Consider the following 14457-nt stretch of genomic DNA (forward strand, 5'->3'; position numbering starts at 1 on the left):
GTCAGTCTATGAAGTTCATTCATAGCTTGTCTTGTCCCACCCTTGTACACATGCTACAGTTTCGGGTGGCCATGATTTGGATTTTCAAAATTCGAAACTGCATCCATTTCAGAAGCAGTTTTGGGGTTCATAAACAAAAGCTGGAAAATACAAGGGAAAACCTATTAAAACAGTCATGGAAAATTCAAAACCTGTGTCGAACCCATTTGAATAATTAAATCCAGTTTTACATATCAACCCGTCTTATATACATGTTTTAATATCCAAATTAAAAATCAGCTTTTCCAAGAAATTCCATTTGTTAACCAAAAAGGAAGTTTTAAATCCACATTTTAGAAATCCAACTTCAAAGACCATAATTTTTAACCAAATACACATTTCCAACATGGATTCGGTTCTTTATGAATGTAATGACAATAGGTAATGTAAAGAACATTTAATCATTCTCAAACAATCAAAATATGCAATCGAACAATGCACAACAACTACAGAGTATCAAAACAATGAAACAAAATCATCAAACAACCACAACGTTGGAGGAAATACTTTAGTAAACATCAAAATGTGTGTTTCTTCATTTCGACAGAAATCTTTTAATCCAAGTATAAAACCAAATGTCAATACTAACTATACCTACTCATGAAGATTAATAATTGATGCCGGCATATAACAAGCACCTTCATTGGCTGAAAATATACCTGCCAAGGATAACAAATTATTTCTGAAATCTCTATTCAACACCTTTTAATTGGTAAGCACTACCTAAATTGTAAAATACCAAGACCACAGAACAAGAATAAAAAATTAGAAGAATAATGATAACAGGACAGTTTGTTTTCAATAATGATAATGCATACGAAGTAGAATGCAGAATTAATTTTAACTGATAATATCTCCTTTCGTCTTCACAAATACAACAACGACTTCAACTATATCTGAACCTTCAAATCTAGTTACCACATTCAATCATGAAAGGCTTCAAAGGCTTCTAGTTACCCACATTCAATCATGAAGCAAGCTCTTAGATTCACAAATTACACATGCACAAACACAGACAAGCATAGCTAAAATCATAATCACATAAACATAATTATACAATATTGAAATTCACAGATTACACAAAAGTTCTAGAAAATTTTGCTTCACAAGTATCCCCAACTTACAATTCATAAGATTAATGCAAAAGAAATTTAGTACGATGAACATTGACTGAATTATTTGAACTAATGCCTCAGCTCTAATGATTGAAATCACAGGCATAACTGCATAACCATCAAAGCCATGAAGTTTTCTTTGTTATACAATCTACACAAAATACAGTGATTAAAGGGCAAGGACCATGATAGGCAAAATTGTGATTTCTGATAATAGCATTCATGTTCGTTCTCTCCCTGGTATTGGCGCCAAAAACTTGGTGCATGATACCATGGTCCAAACATAACTTCACAACTTCGCACAACTAACCAGCAAGTGCACTGGGTCATCCAAGTAATAAACCTTACGTGAGTAAGGGTCAATCCCACGGAGATTGTTGGTATGAAGCAAGCTATGGTCATCTTGTAAATCTCAGTTAGGCGGATAATAATTGGTGATGGAGTTTTTGAATAATAATAATAAATAACTAGAAAATAAAGATAGAAATACTTATGTAAATCATTGGTGGGAATTTTAGATAGGCGTATGAAGATGTTGTGCTCCTTTTGAATCTCTGCTTTCCTACTACCTTCATCCAATTCTTTTTACTCCTTTCCATGGCAAGCTGTATGTAGGGCATCACCGTTGTCAATGGCTACATCCCATCCTTTCAGTGAAAATGGTCCAAATGCTCTATCACAGCACGGCTAATCATCTGTTGGTTCTCGATCATGTTGGAATAGAATCCATTGATTCTTTTACGTTTGTCATCACGCCCAACAATCGCGAGTTTGAAGCTTGTCACAGTCATTCAATCCTTGAATCCTACTCGGAATACCACAGACAAGGTTTAGACTTTTCGGATTCTCATGAATGCCACCATCAATTCTAGCTTATACCACGAAGACTCTAATTAAGGAATCCAAGAGATATGTGCTCGGTCTAAGGTAGAACGGAGGTGGTTGTCAGTCATGCGTTCATAGGTGAGAATGATGATGAGTGTCACGGATCATCACATTCGTCATGGTGAAGTGCAACGAATATCTTAGAACAGGAATAAACTGAATTGAATAGAAAATAGTAGTAATTGCATTAAAACTTGAGGTACAGCAGAGCTCCACACCCTTAATCTATGATGTGTAGAAATTTCACCGTTGAAAATACATAAGTGATGAAGGTCCAGGCATGGCCGAATGGCTAGTCCCCAAAACGTGATCACAGGATCAAAAATACAATCCAGGATATGGTCAAAAGACCGAATGGTCAAAGACTATACTGTCAAAGACGTCTAATACAGTAGTAAAATGTCCTATTTATACTAGACTAGCTACTAGGGTTTACAGAAGTAAGTAATTGATGCAGAAATCCACTTTCGGGGCCCACTTAGTGTGTGCTTGGGCTGAGCTTGAGATTTACATGTGCAGAGGCCTATTTTGGAGTTGAACGCCAAGTTGTAACGTGATTTTGGCGTTCAACTCTGGTTCGTGACGTGTTTCTGGCGTTTGACTCCAGAATGCAGCATAGAACTGGCGTTGAGCGCCAGTTTACGTCATCTAATATTGAATAAAGTATGGACTATTATATATTTCTGGAAAGCTCTGGATGTCTACTTTCCAACGCCGTTGAGAGCACACCATTGGGAGTTTCGTAGCTCCATAAAATGCATTTCGAGTGCAGGGAGGTTAGAATCCAACAGTATCAGCAGTCCTTTTGTCAGCCTTTTATCAGAATTTTGCTCAGGTCCCTCAATTTCAGCCAGAAATTACTTGAAATCATAGAAAAATACACAAGCTCATAGTAAAGTCTAGAAATGTGAATTTAGCATAAAAACTAATGAAAACATCCCTAAAAGTAGCTAGATCCTACTAAAAACTACCTAAAAACAACGCCAAAAAGCGTATAAATTATCCGCTCATCACAACACCAAACTTAAATTGTTGCTTGTTCCCAAGCAACTGAAAATCAAATAGGATAAAAAGAAGAGAATATACTATAAAGCTCAAAATATCAATGAATATTAGTTCTAACTAGATGAGCGGGACTTGTAGCTTTTTGCTTCTGAACAGTTTTGGCATCTCACTTTATCCTTTGAAGTTTAGAATGATTGGCATCTTTAGGAACATAGAATTTTAGATAGTGTTATTGATTCTCCTAGTTAAGTTTGTTGATTCTTGAACACAGCTACTTTTATGAGTCTTGGTCGTGGCCCTAAGCACTTTGTTTTCCAGTATTACCACCGGATACATAAATGCCACAGACACATAACTAGGTGAACCTTTTCAGATTATGACTCAGCTTTGCTAGAGTCCCCAGTTAGAGGTGTCTAGAGCTCTTAAGCACACTCTTTTTCTTTGGATCATGACTTTAACCACTCAGTCTTAAGCTCACTTGGACCTGCATGCCACAAGCACATGGTTAGGGACAGCTTGATTTAGCCGCTTAGGCCTGGATTTTATTTCCTTGGGCCCTCCTATCCATTGATGCTCAAAGCCTTGGATCCTTTTCACCCTTGCCTTTTGGTTTTAAGGGCTATTGGATTTTTCTGTTTGCTTTTTCTTTTTCTTTCTATTTTTTTCCAATTTTTTTCACAAGCTTTTGCTATTCACTGCTTTTTCTTGCTTCAAGAATGAAATTTATGATTTTTCAGATCATCAGTAACATTTCTCTTTGTTCATCATTCTTTCAAGAGTCAACAATTTTAACATTCATAAACAACAAGATCAAAAATATGCAATGTTCAAGCATTCATTCAGAAAACAAAAAGTATTGTCACCGCATCAATATAATTAAACTAAATTCAAGGATAGATTCGAAACTTATGTACTTCTTGTTCTTTTGTATTAAAATATTTTTCATTTAAGAGAGGTGAAGGATTCATGGAATTATTTATAGCCTTAAGACATAGTTACTACATACTAATGATCATGAAGTAGAGACACAAAACATAAACAAACATATAGCATAAAAACTGAAAAAAAATAGAGAATTAAGAATAAGGAATGAGTCCACCTTAGTGATGGTGGCGCTTTCTTCTTGAAGAACCAATGATGTCCTTGAGCTCTTCTATGTCTCTTCCTTGTCTTTGTTTCTCCTCCCTCATTGCTCTTTGATCTTCACTAATTTCATGGAGAATGATGGAGTGCTCTTGATGTTCCACCCTTAATTGATCCATATTGTAACTCAATTCTTCTAGAGAATTGTTGAGTTGTTCCCAATAGTTGTTGGGAGGAAAGTGCATCCCTTGAGGCATCTCTATGATTTCTTAGTGATGAGCTTCCTCATGCGTCTCTTGGGATCTATGAGTTGGCTCTCTTGTTTGCTCCATCCTCTTCTTCGTGATGGGCTTATCCTCCTCAATGGGGATGTCTCCTTCTATGATAACTCCAGCTGAGTAACATAGATGGCAAATAAGATGAAGAAAAGCTAGTCTTGCCATGGTGGAGGACTTTTCGGCTATTTTGTAGAATTCAAGGGAGATGACTTCATGAACTTCTACTTTCTCTCCATTCATGATGCTATGAATCATGATGGCCCGATTCACAGTAACTTCGGATCAGTTGCTAGTGGGGATGATGGAGCGTTGGATGAACTCCAACCATCCTCTAGCCACAGGCTTGAAGTCCAGTCTTCTTAATTGAACCGGCTTGCCATTGGAGTCTCTTTTCCATTGAGATCCTTCCACACATATGTCCATAAGGACTTGGTCTAACCTTTTATCAAAGTTGACCCTTCTAGTGTAGGGGCGTGCATCTCTTTGCATCATGGGCAAGTTGAACGCCAACCTCACATTTTTCGGACTAAAATCTAAGTATTTCCCCCGAACCATTGTAAGATAATTCTTTGGATTCGGGTTCACACTTTGATCATGGTTCCTAGTGATCCATGCATTGGCATAGAACTCTTGAACCATTAAGATTCCGACTTATTAAATGAGGTTGGTCAGAACTTCCCAACCTCTTCTTTGGATCTCATGTCGGATCTCCTGATGAGCAGATAATTTGTACGCTTTTTGGCATTGTTTTTAGTATGTTTTTGGTATGATCTAGTTAGTTTTTAGTATATTTTATTAGTTTTTAGTTAAAATTCACTTTCCTGGACTTTACTATGAGTTTGTGTGTTTTTCTGTGATTTCAGGTATTTTCTGGCTGAAATTGAGGGACCTGAGCAAAAATCTGATTCAGAGACCAAAAAGGACTGTAGATGCTGTTGGATTCTGACCTCCCTGCACTCGAAGTGGATTTTCTAGAGCTACAAAAGCCCAATTGACGCGTTCGCAACGGCGTTGGAAAGTAGACATCCTGGGCTTTCCAGCAATATATGATAGTCTATACTTTGCCCAAGATTTGATGGCCCAAACCGGTGTTCAAAGTCACCCTCAGAAATCCCAGCGTTAAACGCCGGAACTGGCACCAAAATGGGAGTTAAACGCCCAAACTGGCATAAAAGCTGGCGTTTAACTCCAAGAAGAGTCTCTACACGAAAATGCTTCAATGCTCAGCTCAAGCACACACCCAAGTGGGCCCGGAAGTGGATTTTTATGTCATTTACTCATCTCTGTACACCCTAGGTTACTAGTTCGCTATATATAGGACCTTTTACTATTGTATTTTCATCTTTGGATTATTTTTGATCCTTTGATCATCTTTGGACATCTAGTTCTTAGATCATTGGGAGGCTGGCCATTCGGCCATGCCTAGACCTTGTTCTTATGTATTTTCAACGGTGGAGTTTCTACACACCATAGATTAAGGTGTGGAGCTCTGCTGTACCTCGAGTATTAATGCAATTACTATTGTTCTTCTATTCAATTCCGCTTGTTCTTGTTCTAAGATATCACTTGCTCTTCAACTTGATGAATGTGATGATCCGTGACACTCATCATCATTCTCACCTATGAACGTGTGACTAATAACCACCTCCGTTCTACCTTCGATTGGGTGAATATCTCTTGGATTCCTGATACACGATGCATGGTTGATCGCCTGACAACCGAGTGCTCGCCTGACAAACGAGCCAGCCATTCCGTGAGATCAGAGTCTTCGTGGTATAGGCTAGAACTGATGGCGGCATTCAAGAGAATCCGAAGGTCTAACCTTGTCTGTGGTATTCTGAGTAGGATTCAATGATTGAATGACTGTGACGTGCTTCAAACTCCTGAGGGCGGGGCGTTAGTGACAGACGCAAACGAATCACTGGATTCTATTCCGGCCTGATCGAGAACCGACAGATGGATAGCCGTGCCGTGACAGGGTGCGTTGAACATTTCCACTGAGAGGATGGGAGGTAGCCACTGACAACGGTGAAACCCTTGCTTAAGCTTGCCATGGAAAGGAGTAAGAAGGATTGGATGAAGACAGTAGGAAAGCAGAGAGACGGAAGGGAAGGCATCTTCATACGCTTATCTGAAGTTCCTACCAATGAATTACATAAGTATCTCTATCTTTATCTTTATGTTTTATGCGTTTATCACCATACCCAATTGAGTTTGCCTGACTAAGATTTACAAGGTGACCATAGCTTGCTTCATACCAACAATCTCTGTGGGATCGACCCTTACTCGCGTAAGGTTTATTACTTGGACGACCCAGTACACTTGCTGGTTAGTTGTGCGAAGTTGTGTTTACGCCATGGTATTGAACACCAAGTTTTTGGATTCATTATCGGGGATTATTTGTGTTGGGAAAAGTATTGATCACAATTTCGCGCACCAAGTTTTTGGCGCCGTTGCCGGGGATCGTTGAGTTTGGACAACTGACGGTTCATCTTGTTGCTTAGATTAGGTATTTTTTCTTCAGAGTTCTTAAGAATGAATTCTAGTGTTTCAAAGTGATGTTCTTATCATCACCAAAGCTGATTGATCTTCATCAATTTAGCTCTTGAATGCAATGTTCTGCTGAAGCTTGGCTGGCCATGTCTAATTTCTTTAGACTGAAGCTTTAGACTAACATTGCATGATTCCTGGAATTCTCATTAAGAATTTTGATACCTTTTTCCACTTTATTTTCGAAAAAAAAAGCACAAAAAAATTTACAAAATCATAAAATCCAAAAATATTTTTGAGTCTAGTGTTTCATTTTAAGTTTGGTGTCAATTACATGCATCCATTCATGTGTCTTAAGGATCTTCAAGTTGTTCTTGATGTTTTCTTATTCTGATCTTTGAATTCTCTTGGTTTGAGTGTTTATGTGTCTCATATGCATTTTCATTAGTGTCAGTAGTATACAAACTGCTAAGTTTGGTGTCTTGCATGCATTGTTATTTGATTTTAGTTGCATTTTGATTACTCCTTAGTATTAAAAATCCAAAAATATTTTTAATTTGTGTCTTTTCAAGTCAATAATACAGAGAATTGAAGATTCAGAACATACAGCAGAGGAATTATACAGAAAAAGCTGGGCGTTCAAAACGCCCAGTGAAGAAGGACAGACTGGCGTTTAAACGCCAGCCAGGGTACCTGGTTGGGCGTTTAACGCCCAAAAAGGTATAGTTTTGGGCGTTAAACGCCAGAATGTGCACCATTCTGGGCGTTTAACGCCAGGATGGCACAAGAGGGAAGATTCTGTTTTCAATGCAATTTTTTTTCAAGTTTTCAAAGTTTTTCAAAATCAAATCTTTTTCAAATCATATCTTTTCAATCATATGCTTTCAAAATTAATTTCTTTCCTTTTTCAAAGATACTTGCTATCAATTAATGATTTGATTCAACATTTCAAGTATGTTGCCTTTTCTGTTGAGAAAGGTTTAATGTTTGAATCATATCTTTTCTTGATAGCCAAGTCATTAATTTTCAAAATCAAATCTTTTAAAATGTTTTTCAAATCATATCTTCTCAATCACATTTTTTTTAAAAAACCAATCATATCTTCTTAACCACATCTTTTTCAAAATAGTTTTCAATCAAATCTTTTTAATTTCTAATTTCAATATCTTTTTCAAAAAAACACTTGATCTCTTTCCCACTCTTGGTTTTCGAAAATTAATCAGTGTTTTTCAAAATGTTTTCAAAATTTCTTACTTAATTTTCGAAAATCACTTCCCTTCTTCTCACATCCTTCTATTTATGGACTAACACTATTCCTTAATGCAAAATCCGAACTCCATCTTTCTTGATAAGTTTAAATTTTCTACTTCTGCCTTCCATTTTCTTTTCCTCTGACACCTCAAGGAATCTCTATACTGTGACATAGAGGATTCCATATTTTCTTGTTCTCTTCTCTTTCTTATGAGCAGGAGCAAAGACAAAAGCATTCTTGTTGAGGCTGACCCTGAACCTGAAAGGACCTTGAAGAGAAAGCTAAGAGAAGCTAAGGCACAATTCTCTGTAGAGGACCTAATCGAATTCTTCAAAGAAGAAGAACACATGGCAGCCGAAAACAACAACAATGCCAACAATGCAAGGAAGGTGCTGGGTGACTTTACTGCACCTACTCCCGACTTCTATGGGAGAAGCATCTCTATCCCTGCCATTGGAGCAAACAACTTTGAGCTTAAGCCTCAATTAGTTTCTCTAATGCAACAGAATTGTAAGTTCCATGGACTTCCATTGGAAGATCCTCATCAGTTTTTAGCTGAGTTCTTGCAAATCTGTGACACTGTCAAGACTAATGGGGTTGACCCTGAGGTCTACAGACTTATGCTATTCCCTTTTGCTGTAAGAGACAGAGCTAGAACATGGTTGGACTCTCAACCTAAAGAAAGCTTGGACTCTTGGGAAAAGCTAGTCAATGCCTTCTTGGCAAAGTTCTTTCCACCTCAAAAATTGAGTAAGCTTAGAGTGGAAGTCCAAACCTTCAGACAGAAGGAAGGAGAATCCCTCTATGAAGCTTGGGAAAGATACAAACAATTAATCAGAAAGTGTCCATCTGATATGCTTTCTGAATGGAGCATCATAGGTATTTTCTATGATGGTCTCTCTGAACTATCCAAAATGTCTTTGGATAGCTCTGCTGGAGGCTCTCTTCATCTGAAGAAGACGCCTACAGAAGCTCAAGAGCTGATTGAAATGGTTGCAAATAACCAATTCATGTACACTTCTGAAAGGAATCCTGTGAACAATGGGACTAGTCAGAAGAAAGGAGTTCTTGAGATTGACACTCTGAATGCCATATTGGCTCAGAACAAAATATTGACTCAACAAGTCAATATGATTTCTCAAAGTCTGTCTGGAATGCAAAATGCACCAAACAGTACTAAGGAAGCTTCATCTGAGGAAGAAGCTTATGATCCTGAGAACTCTTCAATGGAAGAGGTGAATTACATGGGAGAATCCTATGGAAACACCTATAATCCTTCATGGAGAAATCATCCAAATTTCTCATGGAAGGATCAATAGAGACCTCAACAAGGTTTCAACAACAATAATGGTGGAAGAAACAGGTTTAGCAATAGCAAGCCTTTTCCATCATCTTCTCAGCAACAGACAGAGAGTTCTAAGCAGAATAACTCTGACTTAGCAACCATGGTCTCTGATCTGATCAAAACCACTCAAAGTTTCATAACTGAAACTAGGGCCTCCATTAGAAATTTGGAGGGACAAGTGGGTCAGCTGAGCAAGAAAATTACTGAACTCCCTCCTAGTACTCTTCCAAGCAATACAGAAGAAAATCCAAAAGGAGAGTGCAAGGCCATCAATATGGCCGAATTTTGGGAGGGAGGAGAGGCAGTAAACATCACTGAGGAAGACCTCCATGGACGTCCACTGGCCTCCAATGAGTTCCCCAAGGAGGAACCATCGGAATCTGAGGCTCAAAAAGAGACCATAGAGATTCCATTGGACTTACTTCTGCCATTCATGAGCTCAGATGAGTATTCTTCCTCTGAAGAGGATGAGTATGTCACTGAAGAGCAAGTTGCCAAATTCCTTGGAGCAATCATGAAGCTAAATGACAAGTTATTTGGAAATGAGACTTGGGAGGATGAACCCCCTTTGCTCACCAAAGAACTGGATGACTTGTCTAGGCAGAAACTGCCTCAAAAGAGACAGGATCCTGGGAAGTTTTCAATACCTTGTACCATAGGCACCATGACCTTCAAGAAGGCCTTGTGTGACTTAGGGTCAAGTGTAAACCTCATGCCTCTCTCTGTAATGGAGAAGTTAGGGATCCTTGAGGTGCAAGCTACAAAAATCTCACTAGAGATGGCAGACAACTCAAGAAAACAAGCCTATGGACTTGTAGAGGATGTTCTGGTAAAGGTTGAAGACCATTACATCCCTACTGATTTCATAGTCCTAGAGACTGGGAAGTACATGGATGAATCCCTCATCCTTGGCAGACCCTTCCTAGCCACAGCAAAGGCTGTGATTGATGTTGATAGAGGAGAGTTGATCATTCAAGTGAATGAAGAATCCTTGGTGTTTAAGGCTCAAGGATATCCCTCTGCCATCATGGAGAGGAAGCATGAAGAGCTTCTCTCAAAACAGAGCCAAACAGAGCCCCCACAGTCAAACTCTAAGTTTGGTGTTGGGAGGCCACAACCAAACTCTAAGTTTGGTGTTGAACCCCCACATTCAAACTCTAAGTTTGGTGTTGGGAGGTTCCAACATAGCTCTGAGCATTTCTGAGGCTCCATGAGAGTCCTCTGTCAAGCTAATGACATTAAAGAAGCGCTTGTTGGGAGGCAACCCAATGTTTTATAATTAACTATTTTCTTTTGTTATTTTATGTTTTTTGTAGGTTGATGATCATGAGAAGTCACAAAATCAATGAAAAAAGCAAAAACAGAATGAAAAACAGGAAGAAAAACAGCACACCCTGGAGGACGCACCTACTGGCGTTTAAACGCCAGTAAGGTTAGCTGTTGGGCGTTTAACGCCCAGTCTGGCACCATTCTGGGCGTTTAACGCCAGAAAGGGGCACCAGACTGGCGTTAAACGCTAGAAAAGGGCAAGAAGCTGGCGTTAAACGCCAGAAATGGGCACCAGCCCGGCGTTTAACGCCAAAAATGGCTAGAAACGCAATTTTGCTTGCCATTTGGTGCAGGGATGACTTTTCCTTGACACCTCAGGATCTGTGGACCCCACAGGATCCCCACCTACCCTACCACTCTCTCTCTCTTCTTCACCCATTCACCAATCACCTCAACACCTCTTCCCCAAAAACCCTTCACCTATCAAATCCCATCTTTCGCTTCACGACTCACATCCATCCTTCATAAAACCCCACCTACCTCACCATTCAAATTCAAACCACTTTCCCACCCAAACCCACCCTCACTTGACCGAACTCTACCCTTCCCCCACTCCTATATAAACCCTCCTTCACTCCTTCATTTTCACACAACCTAAACACCACTTCTCCCCCTTTTTGGCCGAACACAAAGCCATTCCCTTCTTCCTCATTTCTTCTTCTTCTACTCTCTTCTTTCTTCTTTTGCTCGAGGACGAGCAAACCTTTTAAGTTTGGTGTGGTAAAAGCATTGCTTTTTGTTTTTCCATAACCATTTATGGCATCCAAGGCCGGAGAAACCTCTAGAAAGAGGAAAGGGAAGGCAAAAGCTTCTACCTCCGAGTCATGGGAGATGGAGAGATTCATCTCAAGGGTGCATCAAGACCACTTCTATGAAGTTGTGGCCTTGAAGAAGGTGATCCCCGAGGTCCCTTTTTCACTCAAAAAGAGTGAATATCCGGAGATCCGACATGAGATCCGAATAAGAGGTTGGGAAGTTCTTACCAACCCCATTCAACAAGTCGGAATCTTAATGGTTCAAGAGTTCTATGCCAATGCATGGATCACCAAGAACCATGACCAAAGTATGAACCCGGATCCAAAGAATTGGCTTACTATGGTTCGGGGGAAATACTTGGATTTTAGTCCGGAAAGTGTAAGGTTGGCATTCAATTTGCCCATGATGCAAGGAGATGAACATCCTTACACTAGAAGGGTCAACTTTGATCAAAGGTTGGACCAAGTCCTCACAGTCATATGTGAAGAGGGCGCCCAATGGAAGAGAGATTCAAGAGGGAAGCCGGTTCAACTGAGAAGGCATGACCTCAAGCCTGTGGCTAGGGGATGGTTGGAGTTTATCCAACGCTCAATCATTCCCACTAGCAACCGGTCCGAAGTTACTATAGACCGGGCCATCATGATTCATAGCATCATGATTGGAGAAGAAATAGAAGTTCATGAGTTGGAGTTGACATAGAGGGAGACATCCCCATTGATGAGGACAAGCCCATCACTAAGAAGAGGATGGAGCAAACAAGAGACCCCTCTCATCATCAAATCCCTGAGATGCCTCAAGGGATGCACTTTCCTCCACAAAACTATTGGGAGCAACTAAACACCTCCCTAGGAGAATTGAGTTCCAACATGGGACAACTAAGGGTGGAGCACCAAGAACACTCCATCATCCTCCATGAAATTAGAGAAGATCAAAGAATCATGAGAGAGGAGCAACAAAGACAAGGAAGAGACATTGAGGAGCTCAAGCACTCCATAGGACCTTCAAGAGGAAGAAAGAGCCGCCATCACTAAGGTGGACCCGTTCCTTAATTTCCTTGTTCTTTATTTTCCTGTTTTTCGAATTTTAGTGCTTATGTTTATCTATGTTTGTGTCTTGTGATCATTAGTGTCTTAGTGTCTATGCCTTAAAGTTATGAATGTCCTATGAATCCATCACCTTTCTTGAAAAAAAAACGTGCTTAATTGAAAAAGAAAAAGAATTGCATGAATTTTGAATTTTATAACAGTTTAATTATTTTGATGTGGTGGCAATATTTTTGTTTTCTGAATGTATTCTTAAACAGTGCATATGTCTTTTGAATTTGTGGTTCATGAATGTTGGCTCTTGAAAGAATGATGAAAAAGGAGACATGTTACTGAGGATCTGAAAAATCATTAAAATGATTCTTGAAGCAAGAAAAAGCAATGAAAAAAAAAGAGAGAAAATTTCGAAAAAAAAAGAAAAAAGAAAACGAAAAAAAAAGGGGAGAAAAAAAAAGAAATAAAGTTGTGATCCAAGGCAAAAAGAGTGTGCTTAAGAACCCTAAACACCTCTAATTGGGGACTCTAGCAAAGCTGAGTCACAATCTGAAAAGGTTCACCCAATTATGTGTCTGTGGCATGTATGTATCCGGTGGTAATACTGGAAGACAGAGTGCTTTGGGCCACAGCCAAGACTCAATAAGTAGCTATGTTCAAGAATCATCATACTTTACTAGGAGAATCAATAACACTATCTGGATTCTAAGTTCCTAAAGAAGCCAATCATTCTGAATTTCAAAGGATAGAGTGAGATGCCAAAACTATTCAGAGGCAAAAAGCTAAAAGCCCCGATCATCTAATTAATACTGATCTTCATAGATGTTTTTGGAATTCATTGCATATTCTATTCCTTTTATCTTATTCGATTTTCAGTTGCTTGAGGACAAGCAACAATATAAGTTTGGTGTTGTGATGAGCGGATAATTTGTACGCTTTTTGGCATTATTTTTAGTATGTTTTTGGTATGATCTAGTTAGTTTTTAGTATATTTTTATTAGTTTTTAGTTAAAATTCACTTTCCTGGACTTTACTATGAGTTTGTGTGTTTTTCTGTGATTTCAGGTATTTTCTGGCTGAAATTGAGGGACCTGAGCAAAAATCTGATTCAGAGACCAAAAAGGACTGTAGATGCTGTTGGATTCTGACCTCCCTGCACTCAAAGTGGATTTTCTGGAGCTACAGATACCCAATTGGCGCGTTCTCAACGGCGTTGGAAAGTAGACATCCTGGGCTTTCCAGAAATATATGATAGTCCATACTTTGCCCAAGATTTGATGGCCCAAACCGGCGTTCAAAGTCACCCTTAGAAATCCCAGCGTTAAACGCCGGAACTGGCACCAAAATGGGAGTTAAACGCCCAAACTGGCATAAAAGCTGGCGTTTAACTCCAAGAAGAGTCTCTACATGAAAATGCTTCAATGCTCAGCCCAAGCACACACCAAGTGGGCCCGGAAGTGGATTTTTATGTCATTTACTCATCTCTGTACACCCTAGGTTACTAGTTCGCTATATATAGGACCTTTTACTATTGTATTTTCATCTTTGGATTATTTTCGATCCTTTGATCATCTTTGGACATCTAGTTCTTAGATCATTGGGAGGCTGGCCATTCGGCCATGCCTAGACCTTGTTCTTATGTATTTTCAACGGTGGAGTTTCTACACACCATAGATTAAGGTGTGGAGCTCTGCTGTACCTCGAGTATTAATGCAATTACTATTGTTCTTCTATTCAATTCCGCTTGTTCTTGTTCTAAGATATCACTTGCTCTTCAACTTGATGAATGTGATGATCCGTGACACTCATCATCATTCTCACCTATGAACGTGTGACTGACAAC

General features: G+C 39.2%; 1 non-coding gene across 1 annotated transcript; it reads right to left on the reverse strand.

The window, feature by feature from the left end:
• Positions 1–8899: 8899 nt before the first annotated feature.
• Positions 8900–9007, reverse strand: LOC112712072 (small nucleolar RNA R71). Its single transcript, XR_003157669.1, has one exon. It is a non-coding gene; the product is annotated as a small nucleolar RNA R71 (small nucleolar RNA).
• Positions 9008–14457: the final 5450 nt, after the last annotated feature.

Source organism: Arachis hypogaea, chromosome 1 (assembly GCF_003086295.3).
Source record: "Arachis hypogaea cultivar Tifrunner chromosome 1, arahy.Tifrunner.gnm2.J5K5, whole genome shotgun sequence".
Classification (NCBI taxonomy): domain Eukaryota; kingdom Viridiplantae; phylum Streptophyta; class Magnoliopsida; order Fabales; family Fabaceae; genus Arachis; species Arachis hypogaea.